A 20,788-nucleotide genomic window follows, 5' to 3' on the forward strand; every position below is an offset into this window, starting at 1 on the left:
GCCACACTCTCTTGTAGTGTTTAAACATTTATAAAGCGATGAACTGTTTTGGGAGGTAGGATCTTCAGGCCGAGAGGGCTATGTTGTTTCCTGGAATTCCTCAGCTCCTCTAGGACCTGTCTGAAGGCCAATCTGCAAAGCAGTTTATATAAAGTGTGTTTGGTGCTGCAGCTTCTACAATAAATAGTCCAGTGTTGGCTCTGGTTCATCAGGGTGGGTCTCCTTCCCTTGACAGGCATCAGCCCAGAAGTATTGGGTGTACTTTGGAGCAGCTTATAACAAAATTTTTTGCTCCATCTTGCACTTTTTCTTCTCTGTTGTAGAATGTATTACTCTTATCAAGACATCAACATAGTGTAGTCTCCCTTCATCTGTTAGTTCCCTTTGCTTTAATTGTACATGACAGCAGCTGTTTGCTTCTACTTATAATCTGCTATGCACGCAGGAATAAAGGCTTTTTAGAAACTCATATACCATTTCACTAGTTTGGTTGATCTTTTTAAACTTGGTCTTATAGTCGTACTCCAGTTTCTCTCAATGACCTGTGATATTCAATCATCCTGAAATTGATGGCTTCATTGTCTTCACAAGTATAGACTTGGGCTTCACTATATAGGCTTTGTGAGAGAATCTTACTCTGCTTTTCTTCACTTTAGAATGAGTTACAATAGGCATGTGGCAACTAAAAGTCTCTGGGAAAGTTGCTGGTAAATCATTTAGTAATTCTGCCTTTGTTTCTGCAAAACAGTAACCCATTTCCCTTGTAATACTTCCATTATCTGGAACATCACTTATTCTTGTTTGGTTTAAAGGGTCTTTATTGAGTGATATTTCTGATGTTGGAGAAAGCATCTCAGAATATGCACTGCATTTTAAATCTACGTTGTTAGGCTTTTCTTCATATTCTCAACATAAGATGGATTCATTGTGAAGGAGTAAATAGACTGTATAATAATTCCCACAGATGTGATTGGCTCATGCATTTCCTTCTCTGTTTTAAGCTCCTCCTCTGGATGCTCATCTAATCTAAAGTGCCAGCTATCACAAAGGACTGCTTTGGGTGAAACTTTTTTGTCCCCTCTCACCTCATCTTGCAACTTAGTTTCTTCTAGTGTGTTTCCAGAGTCACTTTCTTTATTAATGGAATCCTCTCAACTAGTGATTTTTCTTGTTTTAGCTTAGTATACTTGTGATTCTTCTGTATTTAATCTGCTGTGTGTTCTAATATGAGGCAAAATAGACATGTGAGGGGAAATAACATTCAGGAGCACATCTGCCACAATTTTATGACAACATCTGTTTAGTTAGAATTTTAAAATTGCCTCACAATCTCTTTATATGACTTGGGGTGCCATATCTGTTGATATAAGGCACCAGTAAAATTGCTGGTCTCTTTACTTCCATATCTACACACTTGGGATTCAGTATATTTTTGTTACTAGCAATTTTTTTCTAATAAGTTTTTGCCTTTTAAAATATGATAAAGAAAGCATATGGATAATAAAAAACTTCAGGGCAACTGCAGGTAAAACTCTTTTTTAAATCTTTCTTCTCATCTGCTCTGTGATAATCCAGTATCTTCCTGGGGCTTTCACCAAATGGGATATCACATTCTGTGGTTTCAGTGAAAACTTCACCAGCTGGTAAACTCTCTGGCACGCTGTCCGAGGGCTCCCTCAGATCTGCAGTTTCTCTGCCTGTCGGTCTGTCTGTGCTTTGCTTCACCTTCTCAGCTTGCAAGGAATCCATTGTGGGACAGGGACCAGTCCCTGAAATTCTCTGTGTAGAGAGTGTGTGTAGTTGTACCTCTTGCTCTTTATTTTGAATTTTTCTGTCTCCTGAACTTCTCTGTCCTATTTCAAATTTGACATATTAGGGCTCTGGATACCACGCTTTAGTTGTGGTATCCTTTTAGCAACTGAATTTGGACTTTGAGTTAAAACTAGACATCTGGCATTCTTACACATAGCATTTTACCCTTGGATTGAATATTTGAACTTGTTTGAATCTTCAGAGCACACAGAATATTGGGCCTCAGCTAAAGGATTTTATCAGACTCTAGGTCCTTAATTGAATCTCGGTTCTTAACAGAATGTGAGACTTGGACCAAATGTTGGCTGCCATCCATATGTTGGGTCTGGGTGAAGTCTTGTGTGCTGCTGGATATTATTTCCATGTCAAATTTGGAGGTAGAACAAAGTATCTAGAGTCAATACCAGGCCGGCTCTTGATTGAGTCTTGGTTATTGATAAGTTATTAGGTTTGACTAGTAAATTGGGCTTCATAAAAACCTTGAATCTAATAGCACTTTTGTCTTGAAAAAGAATCTTGTGTTTGGGCAGAAATATTCATTCTAATAGAATGTTGATTCCGAATCAAGGACTCTTGAGATCTTGAGTACAGAGTAGTTTTACTCGCCAATGTAGCAGTGGATTTTAAAGGAATTTGATTTTTTACATGCTCCTCCAGCAGTCTGACTTGGTCTGTAAGAGAAACATATGAACAGGAGGGCATGGTGGTACATCTTCACTCTCTATAGCGATTCCATAAATTCTCGAAAAGTTAGTCAGAAGACTACATTAAGCTTATATTTTTGTTGGTTTTCATCATTGAAAGTAACTTCTTTGATGACAATTGAATGTTTTATGTTAATTTTTCTGGATACGGTGTATGGTTTCAGAAAAAGTCCTTTACTTCTGAATGAAACGGTGAAAATGATGATTAGTTTCATTTGAAGATGGCATATGCCTTTCACTAAAGTAACTCCCTCGAGCTGTACTTTCCCTTGTACCTGCCATATTATTTTATCTGCTGATGAAACTCTTTCTTCAATGTTGCCTTCATTATCTTTAGATGTAAGTGATGAAATAATTGTTCTCTCTGAAAAGTTATCAACTCTGAAATATAAGAAAATAATGTATAAAGGAATTGTCACTTAAGACATATTTTATACAAGAATTCTTTTCCAGATTTAAGGAAACTTAATGTAGTATATGAAAACCTAAGTCAATATAAATTGGGAAGTCATTATCCACATTACAAAATAATCCATTACCTAATTATTCATGCGAATTATTATGGACATCATTCTATCCACTTTAATTTAAAATCAATACCCAGAAAGGCAGATGAGAGATATAGGACCTTAACAAAGTTATTGATCCACCATATCAATGAATTCTGTAGCCAATTCTACCTCAGGATTTCCTATTACATGATATCATAAATTCTCTTCAGAGTATGCTAGTTTTTTTTGTTTTAGTTTTTTTGTTTGTTTTTCAGAGAGAGACAGAGAGAGGGACAGATAGGGACAGAAAGATAGGAAGGGAGAGAGATGAGAAGCATCAATTCTTCATTGCAGCATCTTAGATGTTCATTGATTGCTTTCTCATATGTGCCTTGAGCGGGGGTGGGGGAGGGCTATAGCTGAGCCAGTGACCCTTGCACAAGCCAGCAACCTTGGGCTCAAGTCAACCATTGCATCATGTCTATGATCCTACACTCAAGCCGGCAACCCTGCACTCAAGCTGGTGAGCTGTGCTCAAGCCAGTGACCTCAGGTTCCTCTGTGTCCTATTCCAACACTCTATCTACTGTGCTACCACCTGGTCAGGCCTTAGTATGCCAGTTGGAATCATGGGTTTGTTACTGGAGAATTAAAATATCCTAACTAATACAGGTAGAATGTGTAAGAACTCGGGAAATCAAGTGACCCCAACAAGCTATCACAGTGTCCAGACATAATTAAAATAAAATTTCATCAGGACAAGAGTATGACTGTCTAGTTAGAAAAGTGGAACAAATATGAAAATTTTATATGACATAAAATAATATCTTCACATTTCAGGAAAAAGAGGAGATCTGAAATGCAAGACACACATTTTAACAATGTAATATTGTAATTTTAGACATAATAAAACAATGCTAGATAATTTTTATTAGTTGAGCCAAATTTGTACTCTTAGGAAAAATGCTAGATTTAGTTTGCTAGTATTTTGTTGAGTGTTTTGCATCTATAGCATAAGGGTTACTGGTCTGATATCTATCTAGTACTCTTTATATACCTCATTAGTCTTTTCTGCTTTACATATTCTTTATTTGGTGAACTTCCAGGTCATCAAATTCTCCAGTTTCCTCCTAACTCACTGGTAGCTTTTTCTCAGTCCCCTTTGAGGTTGCCTTCTCTTCCTCCCAACCTCTTTGACAGGCCCAGGGCTCAGTCCTTGCTCCTCTTCTCTTCTTATAGTTTTTTTTTTAATCTCACCCTCTCTTGTGGCTTTACTACTGTACATGCCAATCACAAAAGACTTATATCCCTACTAGACATCTTTCCCGAAGTATATACTTGTATCTCTGTTGAATATGTAATCAACATCTCAAATTCAACAAATGCAAAACAGAATTCTTGACCACCTATGACAATCTGCTCCACCCACAGCTTTCTTGAGCTCAGTTGATGACAACTGCATCTTTCTACGTGCTCAAACCAAACATCTTGATTCATCTTTGCCTGCTCTCTGTCACATCCACACCCTGTTAGCTCTACCTTTCTAGTATATTCTGAAACTAACCACATCTCACTCCTTCTATTGCTGCTACCACCCTGGTTTAAGGCACCTTTATCTCTTACTCGGAAGACGTGCAATAGTCTGCCATCTGCATTGACTCTTGGCTGAATGTAATCTATTTTTGACAGAGGCAGAGTAATCCTTTAAAAATATAAGACTGAACACATAATTTTCCTTGACAAAACTCTACAACAATTCCACATTGTTACTCAGATAAAAGCACTGTCTTTAACACGACCTGTAAGGCTCCATCATAATCTGGTCACCTATTACTTCTCTGACCTCCTATATGTGAGCCACGCTGGCCTTTTACTAGTCCTCAAACATTAGGCACACTTCCCTGAGCGGCCCCTGTTCTAGTTGCCCCTGTCTGGATGCTCTTCTATCACGTTTGGTTAACTCCTCATCCTCTCAAGGCTTTAGTCAAACCCCATATTGCAGCGTATCTCTCCTCCCTTACTTCTGGCAGGTTCATTCTTCTTATCCTTTTCTATCTTTGTTTTACCATAAAATTCATCACTTTCTGGCATATAATTTACTTATTTATCATGTTATATTTATTATCAGACTTCCTCAACAACTCAAAAGTGAGGCAAGAATCATTGTCTGTTTTGTTCACCTATGTATCTCAAAAGCCTACAACAATGATTAGTACAGAGTAGGTTTTCAGTAAATATTAGCTGAATGGTCATCTTTGCCTCCAGGTTTCTGATTACTAATCCTCGTCCACCAGAAGCTGACCCAGACATGCAATCCAATTCCCTCTCTTCAAGTTCATTGAAGGTAAAAAAAAATCCACATACAAAAACCACCCATAAATGTGACTGACTTTAATGAAAGGTTGGAGGCAGAAATAGAAGGAAATTGATTCTAGCAGCAACAATTCCTACTTAAATGATAGGATTGTTACTTCATCTTTGAAATGTCTTTTGGCCCATCAGGGAATCTCAACTAGTTTTTGAAAATTTAAAAAGAACTCCCCACACTGTTAGGAAAAGGCTGACAGTTCTACAGCACGGAAACAAGTAAGCACCAGAAGTGGCTGTAAATCAATGAAATCAATCAAAGGCATGTCGTCATAGTGTTGTCTTAGAGTCACAGTAACAAATAAACAGCTAATATGCTTTCAAACAAGGACAGTTTCAACCTTTGAAAGTCAGTTAAGTAGGGGCGGACTCTTCCAGGAACACGTTTCTAAGGCCAAGGTTACCCTTGAAACAAACCATTCCCCTGCAAGTGACTCAGAGAAGATCAGCAGTTGCTTTGCTCTCAGAGTCTGCGCCTGGCCAGCCTGGTTCCCCTGATTTCAGATACCGAGTGGTCTCACCTTCGACGTCCTTTATGCCACCCAGTCCTGCCCCTCCTCCTCTCTGTTCACCCCTCCACCTTCCTCTTCTCTCCCATCTCATGAGCAAAACAAAATCCACTCCATCTCCATTTTTATGCTTAGACTTCTACCAATATTCAAACGCATTTATTTCAAAATAACTTAAGATGCCTTCCAAAATATACATAGTTCTGTCCCAAAAAGAAATTCTGGTGTCAGTAAACTTTTTCTTTGTTACACATACTTTTAACTAATCTTCATGATATTCTTAAGAAGTAATTCTTCTAACTACTATTTTGAAAGTTAGGAAATGAAGCTAAAGTGAGTTTAAGTCATTTGCTCAAGGCATTAAGAGGCAGAACTATAATATATATAAACCTAGATCTTTTATTTTTATTTTATTTTTTGTATTTTTCTGAAGCTGGAAACGGGGAGAGACAGTCAGACAGACTCCCGCATGCGCCCGACCGGGATCCACCCGGCACGCCCACCAGGGGGCACATTCTGCTCACCAGGGGGCAATGCTCTGCCCCTCCGGGGCATCGCTCTGTTGCGACCAGAGCCACTCTAGCACCTGGGGCATAGGCCAAGAAGCCATCCCCAGCGCCCGGGCCATCTTTGCTCCAATGGAGCCTCAGCTGCGGGAGGGGAAGAGAGAGACAGAGAGGAAGGAGAGGGGGAGGGGTAGAGAAGCAGATGGGCGCTTCTCCTGTGTGCCCTGGCCAGGAATCGAACCCAGGACCCCTTGCACGCCAAGCCGACGCTCTACCACTGAGCCAACCGGCCAGGGCCTGTAAACCTAGATCTTTTAAATTAAAAATTTGTGCTTTTTCCCCCCACTATAATATGTTGCCATCATAGGAGCTATATTTCTTCCCTACCCTCTTTTCTCAACCCCCCACCCTCCCAATTTCTTCTACTCAGTTACTTTCCTCTAATGTCTCTTAGAAAGCTGCCACTTTAGGACTAAATTCTGCCTAGGTAGGAATGAAATAATGGCACACAGGTGGGGAAACACTGAGATCACCTTGGTTCTGAAGCTGCAAATCCCTTCCTCCCATTTTTTTCTTGGGGCTTCCTCTCTTTCCTCTTGATCTTCTGTTTTTTAATTACACACAGTTCATTGCTTAAGGGAGTTCGAAGTATGATTTTTCAACTTCACAATGGTGCAAAAGTGATAAACATAATTACATGATATATTCAACACTTTATTATAAAATAGGTTTTGTGTTAGATTATTTTGTCCAGTTACAGGCTAATGTAAGTGTTCTTGGTACATGGAAGGTAGGCTAGGCCAAGCTTTGATGTTTGGTAGGTTAGGTATATTAAATGTATTTTCAACCTAAAATGGGTTTACCATGATATAGTAGCTTCATCGGAAGTTGAGGAGCATCCTATATATGTGGATCTTTGATATAGTGTACGCCTACCTGCAGTATATCTCAGACCCTGACTCTTGGTCTGTCCATTTGACTTATGGAAGGTCACTCATTGGATCCTTTTCCACACAGCTAATAGTGATTACGCTGAAATACAAAACTGTGTCACTCTTATACTTAACCACCTTCAGTGGTTACAAACTATCTACAGAATAAAATCCAAGCTTCTTAAAATATAGGAAGTCCCCAATCTGATTCAACCTTAGCATCCCAGCCACTCTGAAAAGTCATAATTTATCACATATACCTTGCTATTGCTTACTTTTTTGCCTCTGCTCACATCCTAAAATGCCTTTCTTATCCTCTTAATCTGCTATCTTTTTCTGGCCAATATTCACCTCACCTTTAAAATTCAACTCCAGAATAAACTTCTTCATGAAGCCGTTTCCAACACTGCTTATGCTGGCTTAGTTATTAGCTAAATGTTCTCATAATATTTCTATCACTGTGTTACCATACTGCAGGGCAATCATCCTTACATATATGTCTCTTCCACAAGAATATAAGCTCCCTGAGAACAGAGATTATCTTATTGTTGGTATCCTAGTACCAAAAACAATGTCCATTGTTTATCTAATGGCTGTTGGGTGAATTTTAATGAAAACAACTAAATTAGTCATAGCAACAAGAGTAGTACTCAGTATTTAATGCTTAGCACTGACATGTCTTGATGATGCTGATGAATTCTGATTTTCTGAGCTTCTGTTCTGTTACACTTACAGCATCTAGATTGGGGTTTACTTGGTTCATAGTAATGCTAAGTGAGTATTTTCTCAACTGAATTATCAAAAGTGGTTATTATTACTTCTTTGTGAGTATTGAGTATTGAAGAGAGAGGTTGGGATAAGAAAGAAAGTTACTCAACTTCTCTAAGCATTATTTTCCTTATTTGTAAAAATAGTAATGATATTACTTATCTGGAAGGATAATTTCAATAATATATGGAAAACCATTAACACAGCTTGAAATAGACTAACCATTTCTTTTTTTTTTTAAGTAAGAGGAGGGGAGATAGTGAGGCTGATTCCCGCACGCACTCTAACTGGGATCCGCTGGCAACCCCCGTCTGGGGCAGATGCTTGAATAAACTGAGCTATTTTTAGTTCCTGTGGTCGATGCTTGGATCAACTGAGCTATCCTAGCGCCTGGGGTGACGCTTAAAACAGTTGAGCCACTGGCTGTAGGAGGGGAAGAGGGAGAGGAGGAGGGGCGGGGAAAGAAGCAGATGGTCACTTCTCATGTGTGCCCTGACTGGAAATCAAACCCAGGACATCCGTATGCCAAGCTGATGCCCCATCCACTGAGCCAACTGGCCAGGGCCAAAGCCACCATTTAAAATCAACATTAGGTTGAGTTATGATGTTGAGCAGCTGTGGTCCTCTATACATATGGAAAAAACCTTTTTTCTGGAATTCAGATGTAAATTCAATTTTATTTTATTTTTTTATTTTATTTTTTTCATTTTCCTGAAGCTGGAAACAGGGAGAGACAGTCAGACAGACTCCCGCATGCGCCCGACCGGGATCCACCCGGCACGCCCACCAGGGGCGGTGCTCTGTCCCCCAGGGGGCGATGCTCTGCCCATCCTGGGCGTCGCCATATTGCGACCAGAGCCACTCTAGCGCCTGAGGCAGAGGCCACAGAGCCATGCCCAGCGCCCGGGCCATCTTTGCTCCAATGGAGCCTTGGCTGCGGGAGGGGAAGAGAGAGACAGAGAGGAAAGCGCGGCGGAGGGGTGGAGAAGCAAATGGGCGCTTCTCCTATGTGCCCTGGCCGGGAATCGAACCCGGGTCCTCCGCACGCTAGGCCAACGCTCTACCGCTGAGCCAACCGGCCAGGGCCTCAATTTTAAATAGAACAAAACCAACCTCTTTTAATTTCAAAATATAACACTCACCTTTCTTCTGAAGATGAATAAATTGACCAATAATCTAGAATAAATGGAAATAAAAGCCAGTCAGAGCACCAATGAGAGCAGCTCAGGCTGAACAAGTGTTATATATATTAAAGTATGAAACTGTAAAATAGTTACCAAATTTCATGCTTTTCAGGCAACTGTCTTCATTCTATTTCAAGGGAGACAATAAAATATTAGAGGAGTAATCCTAATATAAAGTTCCACAATTTTATGTTATTCTTAGGTGCAATTTTGAAGACTAGGAGAGAAGAAAATTAATCATTTTTTCTTACCTTCTGGGTGTCTGAACTACCCATTCCTGGAAGGGCAAGCTTCTTCTGAAACCACAGACAAATCTTTATGAGTATGATCTCAGAAATAACTCCTAGGAAAATTAAAATAAAGAAGATTGGCATCCAAGCATTTTGAGAAATCTAGGACTCTTAAAAGGTCAAAAATCCACCTGCCATAGCTTTGTAAAATAAATAAAATAGCTGTGACATTTTTATATGATATGTGAAATTGATGTCTCATCCTAAAGTCCTCACCCCATAGCCACAAGCAATATTCTGCCGGAAAGAAATTTCCAGCGCTGCTCAGTGTCTTATCAAAGGCAGCAGTGATTAAATAAAGGGAGATATGTGTCATAGTGGGGATTTAACTGAGCTCATAGCAACTTACTTTAGTGATAATGAAGGTCATTTGTGAGACGTGTGGTGCTATAAGTAGTTTTCTGCTTAAAAATTTACACCAATTCTCTATTAATTTCACATACACAAAAACCCATAATTTTATAAAGAATCCCTTAGCATGGTTGGGTTATCACTACCCTGTAATTCCCATGTAGAGCAAATCTGAACTGGACATAACCATTTTCTATTACCGCCAAGAATAGTATATTTTATGCTTCTGTATGATCAAGAAACTAAAAATGTAGGCTTGCCAGATTAAGAAAACAAAACAACACAAAACTAGATGTCCCAGTTTAATTTAAATTTCAGATAAATACCAAATAATTTTTTAGTGTAAGCGTGTTCCATTGTTACCATGTAGGACGTGATATCAATTAAATCCATCTGACCTGGTGAGTCTCTTATGGGTCTGTGGGTTTTTTCCTTAACTTTAAAATATAACACGTAATTCTATTTTTCTTTTTGCTAGGATAGTTTGTTGGCAATATTCCTCTTCCACAATCTGCTGTTAATACTTCATCTTCACTTACTCAAGGGGGATTGAGGAAAAAGTATCACTTTAAACCAGTTAAACTGTTCAGGACTTATTGGTCACATAAGTTTAACTGAATGTAAGGAAGACACATGAGGCTCTTACTTTCCGAGTATTGAAAACAGAACAAAGGCATATTCTAAGTGTTCAAGTCAACAGTCTTCCAGTCTCCTGGACCATGGCCTCCAGGTAATTACAATCTGTATTTAGGTTTCACTGTGATCCTGGAGTTTGTCTTTGCAAAGAATAGCCTTCCAGAATGCATGGTGTGCATTCATTACTTCTAGGAAAAACTTCAGCAATTCCTCTGGATTTTTCCAGGGTAAAGTACAACCTACTCTCTGACTCTCCACCTATATACACAGTCAGGGTGATTTTATTCTTGGTTTGTTTTTTTTTATGAAATAAAATATAGCTGGCAAAACACTCCATTTCTCTTGGCTTAGGGCGGGCATTCTCTAATTTATTTAATGTCAACACCTTAAAGGGGATTCAATGTTTTAATACTTTACTCTCCAGTTCCTCAGATTTTTCAGAGCTTTATGGCACTGAATCCCTTATTATATACTACTGAATAGCTCTTACATGAACTGAAAAGGAACTTCTGTGTAATGCCCATGCTGATGCTTAAGTCTGCAGAGGTAAAGAGTATTGCCCTCCCTGCTGGTTGTAGACCCCATACAAGGGAGGAGAACACACCTGGAGTGCCCAGAGGTCCAGAACTACTGTCCTCTGCTCCGTACTCTGTAGGTTAATGTCAGAAAAGCAATCCTTAGGGTATCTTAACTCCTCCTCCTCCCAGTGACCAAAGAGCAAGAATCTTAAACTTATACTAATGTCCAGGTTCTTTAATTAGCTTAAATGAAAATAACTTAATGGAACAATTTGAGGAAATACATTTTCATTCGGCGAGAACAGAAGACAAATATATGTTTGTCTTTTAATTCAAAAATAAAAAACTTATCTAATATTAGAGACAAAATAACATATTCATATCAAAAATGAACACATCCAACGTTTACAGCATCCAACTGATGACATCGTGCAACATACAGATTAAGGTAATTAGGATATGTTTCTTTCAATTCATTATAAATGTCACTAGAATCCAGCCTATGTATGTAAGAAAGAAAACATTCATTATTCACTTCTTTTAGAAAGAAAGTTTACATTTTTCCTGTTATTTAACAATGTTTAGAAGTTCCAGTCAATAACATAAGGCTTTCATTTAAAATAAAAGCATACCTAATGACAAGGATTATCATTATTTTCAGGTGGCATAAATATGCTTACCCAGGAAACCAATAAAATAAAAAATAAAAATTATTTTGATTAAGAGTTCAATAGGATAGAAGATAAAAATAAGCATCAACAGCTTTCCTGCCCAGGCTATCCAGATTGGTTAGAGCAACGTCCTAATACACAAAGGTCACTGGCTCAGAGCGCATATGTGGAAACAGATTGATGTTTCTCTCTCTCTCTCTCAATTCAATCAATAAATTAAAAACAAACAAACAAAACAGCTTTCCTAAAAAGAAGGAAAAAAAATCACAAATAGCATGAAAAAAATAAATATTTAGAAATGCCAAAGATATAAAAGAAAAATTTTAATTTTCCTAAAAAGTCTGAAGACATTCCATACTCCCAGATGGGGAAACTGAACAAAAGCAGGTCAGTCCCTGCTGATCACGTGAGTGGGAGCAGCAGCCTGCAGTCTCCTCAGCTGGCCTTGCCTGCCACAGACCCACACCTCCTGAGCTGAGGCGGGGGCGGGGGGCGGGGAGGGGGCCTCAGCAGTGCCACACCCAAGGCAGACGAGGACGGGCTGAGCAGAAGAAAAGACCCCTACCTCTTGACCACATATGACTGGCACTTAGCCTCAGTAACGGGCAGCTGGGCTGGGTGAGGAGTGCCGGAGTCCTGCTCCTCCCAGGAAGAAAGTCCTCTGACTGGGGGCTGAGAACCAGCCAGGGGCAAAGTTTCTGCATCACTGTCATGCCACAGTCAGTCTCTGCGATCTCAATTCTGAATGACGTACATGGCATTTTCAACTGTTTATAACATCCTACAGTCAGCCACAGACTGACCCAAAGACTGTGACTTCTGGTGGAGTCAAAACCTAGTTTTAAGTGGAAAAGTAAACCTGAATATGGAATGACATTATAATGGGAGCCATTTTCACAATATGATGTCTGCTCTCTGTAAGACCTCATGACTGTACAGATGTACACATATTCAGCTATGAGGACTCCAATGGAAGATCAGAGGTAAAAGAAATAATACACATGGGAAAAGCAATCGATTTGACTACACAGAATAAACTTCTACATAAAAAGTAAAGTAGGCCCTGGCCGGTTGGCTCAGCGGTAGAGCGTCAGCCTGGCGTGCGGGGGGCTCGGGTTCGATTCCCGGCCAGGGCACGTAGGAGAAGCGCCCATTTGCTTCTCCACCCCCCCACCCTCCTTCCTCTCTGTCTCTCTCTGCCCCTCCTGCAGCCAAGGCTCCATTGGAGTAAAGATGGCCCGGGCGATGGGGATGGCTCCTCGGCCTCTGCCCCAGGCGCTAGAGTGGCTCTGGTCGAGGCAGAGCGACGCCCCGGAGGGGCAGAGCATCGCCCCCTGGTGGGCAGAGCGTCGCCCCTGGTGGGCGTGCCGGGTGGATCCCGGTCGGGCGCTTGCGGGAGTCTGTCTGACTGTCTCTCCCCGTTTCCAGCTTCAGAAAAATACAAAAAAAAAAAAAAAAAAAAAAGTAAAGTAAAAGTCAAAGAATAAGGTGGGAGGAAATTTTGTGACAAGTACAACAGAGCCTTAATATCTTTATGTTAGAAGAAAAGTATGATGTGCCGGTAGAAAAATGGGCAAAGAACATGGTTCAACTGATAGACGCTATACAAAAAATGAAATAACATTCAAAACACTCAAACTTGACGACTGTATAAATGTGATAATGGCCCTTTCTTTGTGCACCCTATAGTAGCAAGGCTTTATATTTATATTTAATCATATGTGACTTGCCATTGGCAAAAAGGTACGAGGAGCAACATGGGTCCCATCATACACTATTGGATGGAGTATATATAGTCATCATCACTCTATAAAGCAATTGGACAAAACATAAAATAAGATTTAAAAATTAATTCCCAGCCCTGGCCAGTTAGCTCAGTTGGTTAGAGCATTGTCTCAACATGCCGAGGTTGCAGTTTGACCACAGGTCAGGACCCATACAAAGATACACCAATGGCGTGAATAAATGGAGTAATGAATCAATGTTTTTTTCTCTTTCTCTTGCTCTCTCTCTGTTCTCTCCCTTCCTTTCTCTCTAAAAAAAATTAAAAATTAATTTTTGATTCAATAATTATGCCTTAAAGAGGCTATCTGATGGAAATTAATTTTTTTTAGATTTTTTAAAACTTTATTCATTTTTAGAGAGAAAGAGAGAGAGCAGGGGGAAGAGCAGGAAGCATCAACTCCCATATGTGCCTTCACCAGGCAAGCCCAGGGTTTTGAACCGGCGGCCTCAGCATTCCAGGTCGGCACTTTATCCACTGTGCCACCACAGGTCAGGTTGGAAATTTAAAAATAAATCTATATGTATAAATATATCCGTCACAGTATTACAAAGAGAAACTATAAATATATGTGTCAAATACAGTGTTTATATAGGTTATATTTCATCCATAGGACTATTTACTACATAGTTATTAAAAACGGCATTTTAAAGCACTATTAAATGACACAGGAAATGCTCATAATCAAACAGTAATTGGAAAATTAGGACAAAACATCAATATCATTCACACTGCTATGTGTATAAATACAGAGGTAAATAATAATAGAACAATGATTATCTTTGGAGAATGGGAAAAGTGATTTTTATTTTCTTCTTTAGACCACCCAATAAAATTCTAAGAGTAAATCAGAATAAGTGATTAATATAAAAAATTTTTAATTATTGTCATAAAAAGAATTCAAAAATAAATATAATTACAAGAAAATTTAAAAGCACTTACAATCTTGACTGTTAACATTTTTTAATATAGCCAGTGCATATACATACAATATTGTTGTAAATGGGAAAATAAAAGTAAATTCTTAGAGGATTAAAACCCATTAATCGGCCCTGGTCGGTTGGCTCAGTGGTAGAGCGTCAGCCTGGCATGCAGGAGTCCCGGGTTCAATTCCTGGCCAGGGCACACAGGAGAAGCACCCATTTGCTTCTCCCCCCCCCTCCTCTCTGTCTCTCTCTTCCCCTCCCGCAGCCGAGGCTCCATTGGAACCAAGTTGGCCTGGGCACTGAGGATGGCTCCATGGCCTCTGCCTCAGGTGCTAGAATGGCTCTGGTTGCAACAGAGCAGCACCCTAGATGGGCAGAGCATCGCCCCCTGGTGGGCATGCCGGGTGGATCCTGGTCGGGCGCATGCGGGAGTCTGTCTGACTGCCTCCCCGTTTCCAACTTCAGAAAAATACAAAAAAACCCCAAACAAAACAAACAAAAAAAACCCTTACTTTGTTATCCACTGAATTTTAAGATCTCGTAATGCTTCAGCACTCTTTGAAATCTTTCTCTTTTTCTAAGTCTTTTTTTTTACCTTTGCTGCCAGTCTTTGTCTTTGTGGGTGGAGGTATCAGGTAGTAATGAACAAGGATTACATCCTATGAATGTGGAGAGACAGTCTTAGATTAACATGATTAATTAAAGGTGTTATTTTAAAACCACCTTTAACAGCTGACTTTCACGTAACATGGGCTGTACCTGAGCTGTACCACACTGTATTCCAGACTAAGACATCACAGCACATAAAGAATTCCAATCTAGAATTAATAATTTTCTCCTCAACTTTAAAGTACTAATGCCTCTACTATCTTCTTGTAAGACTACGCTTTTCTCTATTTGAGTATATTTGGTATTCTTAGTTTTACTTAATAGATAATTATAAAAGTATATTGAGCTTTCCACTTTTGTATTTGAGATGGGGAGAAAATAAGTTAGAACGACAACAACAAAAAAATCCTCTTTTCTAAGTAAATTTAAAGAGAAATTTATATCTTCATTCAGTCAGCCGTACTATTGAGCCCCTTGATGTGCCAGGGAATGCTCTGATAGTTGAAGAACAAAGCAGACAAAACCCTTTCTTGCCCTCAGGGAGAATATATTCCAGTGGGGGAAGACAGACAACAAACACGGAAGTAAATCAATAATGTCAGATATTGATGTATAATATGAAGAAAATAAAACTGCTAGGTAAGGTTATGGAAAGCCACTGCAAAGAGATATCATCCAATCTAAATGAACCTAAATGAGCTAAAAATAATGAACCCCAACTCAAATAAATGAGGAGAGAAAGAAGTGTTTGAAGATAGAAGATGAGGATGTCACGCCTGGCCTGTGGAGGCACAGTGGATAAAGCATCGGCCTGGAACGCTGAGGTCATTGATTTGAAACCTTGCGGGGCTAAGGCACATACAAGAAGCAACTAGGAGGTGACACTTCCCACCCTTCTCTCTCTCTCTCTCTCTCTCTCTCTCTCTCTCTCTCTCTCTCTCCTCTAAAATCAATACATAACTCAGCGGTAGAGCGTCGGCCTAGCGTGCGGAGGACCCGGGTTCGATTCCCGGCCAGGGCACACAGGAGAAGCGCCCATTTGCTTCTCCACCCCTCCGCCGCGCTTTCCTCTCTGTCTCTCTCTTCCCCTCCCGCAGCCAAGGCTCCATTGGAGCAAAGATGGCCCGGGCGCTGGGGATGGCTCTGTGGCCTCTGCCCCAGGCGCTAGAGTGGCTCTGGTCGCAACATGGTGACGCCCAGGATGGGCAGAGCATCGCCCCCTGGTGGGCAGAGCGTCGCCCCTGGTGGGCGTGCCGGGTGGATCCCGGTCGGGCGCATGTGGGAGTCTGTCTGACTGTCTCTCCCTGTTTCCAGCTTCAGAAAAATGAAAATAAATAAATAAATAAATAAATAAATAAATAAATAAATAAAATCAATACATAATAAAATATTTTTTAAAAAAGAGGCTGTGCAGAAACTTGAGCTTGGTACATGCCGAGCACAGCTGTATGTACTGAGCAAATGGGCAGCAACCATATGAAATAGGGTTGAATAAAATACGGTTTAAAAAAAGCCAGATTTTATTCTAAGTGCAATAGGAAGTCTACCAGAAGGGTTTTATGCAAAGCCGTGACATGATTAAAGATTTTTGCTTTTGCCCTGGCCAGATAGCTCAGAGCATTGTCCCGAAGCACAGAGGCTGCCGGTTTTATCCCCCATCAGGGCACACACAGGAGCAGATCGATGTTCCTGTCTCTCTCCCTTCCTCCCTTTCTGAAACCAATACAATAAACATTTTAAACAAAAAGTGAAGAATAAATAGACTTTTTACTTAATGACTTGAATCCTGTATGAATTAAAAGTTTTGGTTTATTTTTAATAACTCTTGATACTATTGGAGAAGGAATGACAGAGCACAAAAGTAGAAGAAGAAAAAAAACAGGAAGCAAACGTAAGCATCCCAACACTGCCTTGAACTAAACAACAGGCTGTAGAAAAGAAATGAATGGATTTAATATATTCTGACAAGGTAGAGCCAATAGTGCTTGCTGATGATGTTTAAAACTCGGGCTAGGTAGACAGGGCATGGGGAAGATCGAGCCCAGGACTTGGTCCAAAGCATTCTACTATCTAGATCAGGGGTCCCCAAACTTTTTACACAGGAGGCCAGTTCACTGTCCCTCAGACCATTGGAGAGCCAGACTATAAAAAAACTATGAACAAATCCCTATGCACATTGCTAACATATTTTATTTTAAAGTAAAAAAAAAAAAGGAACAAATACAATATTTAAAATAAAGAACAAGTAAGTTTAAATCAACAAACTGACTAGTATTTCAATGGGAACTATGGGCCTGACTTTTTTTTTTTTTTTGCATTTTTTCAAAGCTGGAAACGGGGAGGTAGTCAGACAGAGTCCCGCATGCACCCAACCGGGATACACCAGGCATACCCACCAGGGGGCGATGCTCTGCCCATCTGGGGCGTGACTCTGTTGCAACCAGAGCCATTCTAATGTCTGAGGCAGAGGCCATAGAGCCATCCCCAGCACCCAGGCCAACTTTGCTCCAATGCAGCCTTGGCTGCGGGAGGGGAAGAGAGAGACAGAGAGGAAGGAGAGGGGGAGGGGTGGAGAAGCAGATGGGCGCTTCTCCTGTGTGCCCTGGCCGGGAATCGAACCAGGGACTCCTGCACGCCAGGCTGACGCTCTACCACTGAGCCAACCGGCCAGGGCCTATGTGCCTGCTTTTGGCTAATGAGATGGTCAATGTCCGGTTCCATATTTGTCACTGCTAGCCGTAACAAGTGATCTGACGCGCTTCCAGAGCTGTGATGCGTGCATCCCGTGTCACCGGAAGTAGTACTGTATGTAGCTCACATACAGTATTCCAATGTGGATGCATCCGCATCTTGTGCTCCTCTCACTGACCACCAATGAAAGAGGTGCCCCTGCCGGAAGTGCGGCGGGGGTGGGATAAACGGCCTCAGGGGGCCGTAGTTTGGGGACCCCTGATCTAGATGCTGTGTGAGTGAGAGACAGAATCCAGAGAGAATCTGAGGTATGGCAGCCCTGAGAAAAGCCAGTGTGAAGAAAGAGGGAGAGGCCAACTGATGACTGTAGCTGAGAGGTGATGTAAAGAGAATGAAGTAATTGCTTGACCAGGTGGTGGTGCAGTGAATGAAGCGCCAGATTGGGACGCAGAGGACTCAGGTTTGAGACCCTTAGGTCACAGGCTTGAGCACTGGCTCACCAGCTTGGGTGCAGGGTCGCTGGCTTGAGCATGGAACCATAGACATGACCCATGAACCCATGGTTGCTGGCTTAAGCCCAAGGTTGCTGGCTTGATCAGGAGGTCACTTGCTCTGTTGTAGCCCCCTGGTCAAGGCACATATGAGAAAGCAGTCAATGAACAACTAAGGTGCTGCAATGAAGAACTGATGCTTCTCATTGCTCTCAATTCTTGTCTGTCCTTCTCTCTGTCTCTCTCTCTATCTCTGTCACACACACACACACACACACACACACAAAAAGAGAATAAAGTAAATAAAAAGCAGCAGAGGCTGCTGATCACCATGACAACACCAGTGTCAGTGGACAGTTGGGCGGGGGAGGTAAAAGCTAAGAAAGAAATAAAGAGAGATAAAGAAAACAAGTATGATAGGTCTCTTGAAAAGTTGTGTTCTGTCTACTAGAGCAGAGAAATGTGCAATTATATTTAATTATATCTATTTCCATCTATTTTATTAAAGCACATCAGTCCTTACTTATGAAAAGTAATACATTATTTGGGAAATGAAATCATATGTTATACTTATTACTAGTTCTATTTCTTGCGCAAATAACTAGGGGTCCTTAAATAAATCATTATTTATTAAGTCAGTTTCTCAAAATCTATCTTCAGGTGTACATTTAAAATGGTGCTAATTAAATTCTTATATTAGTTTTCATTTTTTAAATTTCTAACATGGGAACAAGTTATATTATCAAAAAGACTTTTATTTCTCTAAACACAGTAATGTCAGGAAAAAAAAGATTGAGTTAAAAAAGAGTATTGCAAGCCCCCACCTTCCCTAAAACAGGATTTTTAGCTGTAAATAATATAGCTATGCCCATTTAAAATTTTTCACAATTAAACTTTATTTTGGGACATAATTATGAGTAGATATAAGGAACTACTGTTATAGTTGTTCTCATAGTATTCCAACATAGAGTTATGACTATTTCAACACGATTCATTTCAAGCACAGAGAACCACCAACAAAAAATAATGACACAAATCCATTTTTAGCCATTTAGGTGCCACTCTCTCTCTGAGGTCAGGGAACCAGAGCCTGCAAGCAAAGATCTTATGTGGAGTATGAGACTTGGAAAAGAAAACAAGTATTCTGCTTGGGCTAGCTTCTTCTGGACCCTGCCACCCACCCTTTTTTCCCTTTTTTCCTTCTGGTAGTTCTTTCTCCTACGAGGGCACTGCCCTGGGCAAAGCCAAGTTAAAATGTCCGCAAGAGCTGAGTTGATAATTTACCACCAAGTCCTTACCTGAACACTCTTCGGTGTCGTCTGTACAGCACAGACATCATACCTAAGAATTAAAGGTATAAATGGCCTCCGATCTTTACTCTCCCATTCTTAAAATCCTGCTTCTGTACCATCCATATGCTAAAATGTGGATGACAGTTGACTGGAGGAGGAAGCTTGGCAGCCCACCTTCTTTCTAACCTAACATGAGCCTCCCTTAGCTTTCCCTCCTCCTTGCCTGATTGGGGAGACACAAAGTTCCAGGTGGGAAGTGAATTTTGCCCCCTCTGTTGGGGGCGAATTCCTCCTCTGAAGCTCAGAAGAAGGTATTTGTTGTTATGTCTAGTACAGAAGAAGGAAAATAGAATAGAATTTAAAATGAGCAATTCATTCAAGTTAATTTATGACTAAATAAACTCTTAACAAAGATCTATAAATAGGAAGAAACTCTATATTTCCGCAACCATAAACTATAACTAAAAGCACAAAAGAGACAGGGAAAGTTTATGATAAATGACCTTAAGGGGGGAAAAAAATTAACATAAGCCCTTTATGTTAAATATATCAAAATAAAAATTATCAATGTTAATATAATCTTATAAAGTACGTCATGACAAGAATTTTTTATTACTAAGAATTATGACCCTGCCTGACCTGTGGTGGCACAGTGGATAGAGCTTTGACCTGACATGCTGAGGTCCCTAGTTTGAGAAACCTGAAGGTTGCTGGCTTAAGTGTGGGCTTGTTGGTTTGAGCAAAGGGTAGCTGGCTTGAGCACAGGGTCACTGGCTTGAGCCCCAAATTGCTGACTTGAGCAAGGGGTCACTGGCTTGGCTGGAGCTCCCTGGTCAAGGCACATATGAGAACCAATCAATGAACAATTAAAGTGAAGCAACTAACATTGATGTCTCTCATTTCTATCTCATCTCTCTCAATTCTTGTCTGTCTGTCCTGATGTCCTTCTCTTTGTCTCTCTATCTCTGTCACACACACACAAAAAGAGAATAAAGTAACTAAAAAGTTACTCTAAAAAAAAAAGGAAAAGAAAAAAGTATTATGAATATAGTAGTTTTAATTCCAACTCATTTAATTAAAAAAAATGAAGTTATTCTTCATTTGCTTTATCATGATCATCTGTTCTTTTTTTTTTTTTTTTTCTGAAGCTGGAAACAAGGAGAGACAGTCAGACAGACTCCCGCATGCGCCCAACCGGGATCCACCCGGCACGCCCACCAGGGGCGACGCTCTGCCCACCAGGGGGTGATGTTCTGCC

Source organism: Saccopteryx bilineata, chromosome 6 (genome assembly GCF_036850765.1).
Source record: "Saccopteryx bilineata isolate mSacBil1 chromosome 6, mSacBil1_pri_phased_curated, whole genome shotgun sequence".
Lineage (NCBI taxonomy): Eukaryota > Metazoa > Chordata > Mammalia > Chiroptera > Emballonuridae > Saccopteryx > Saccopteryx bilineata.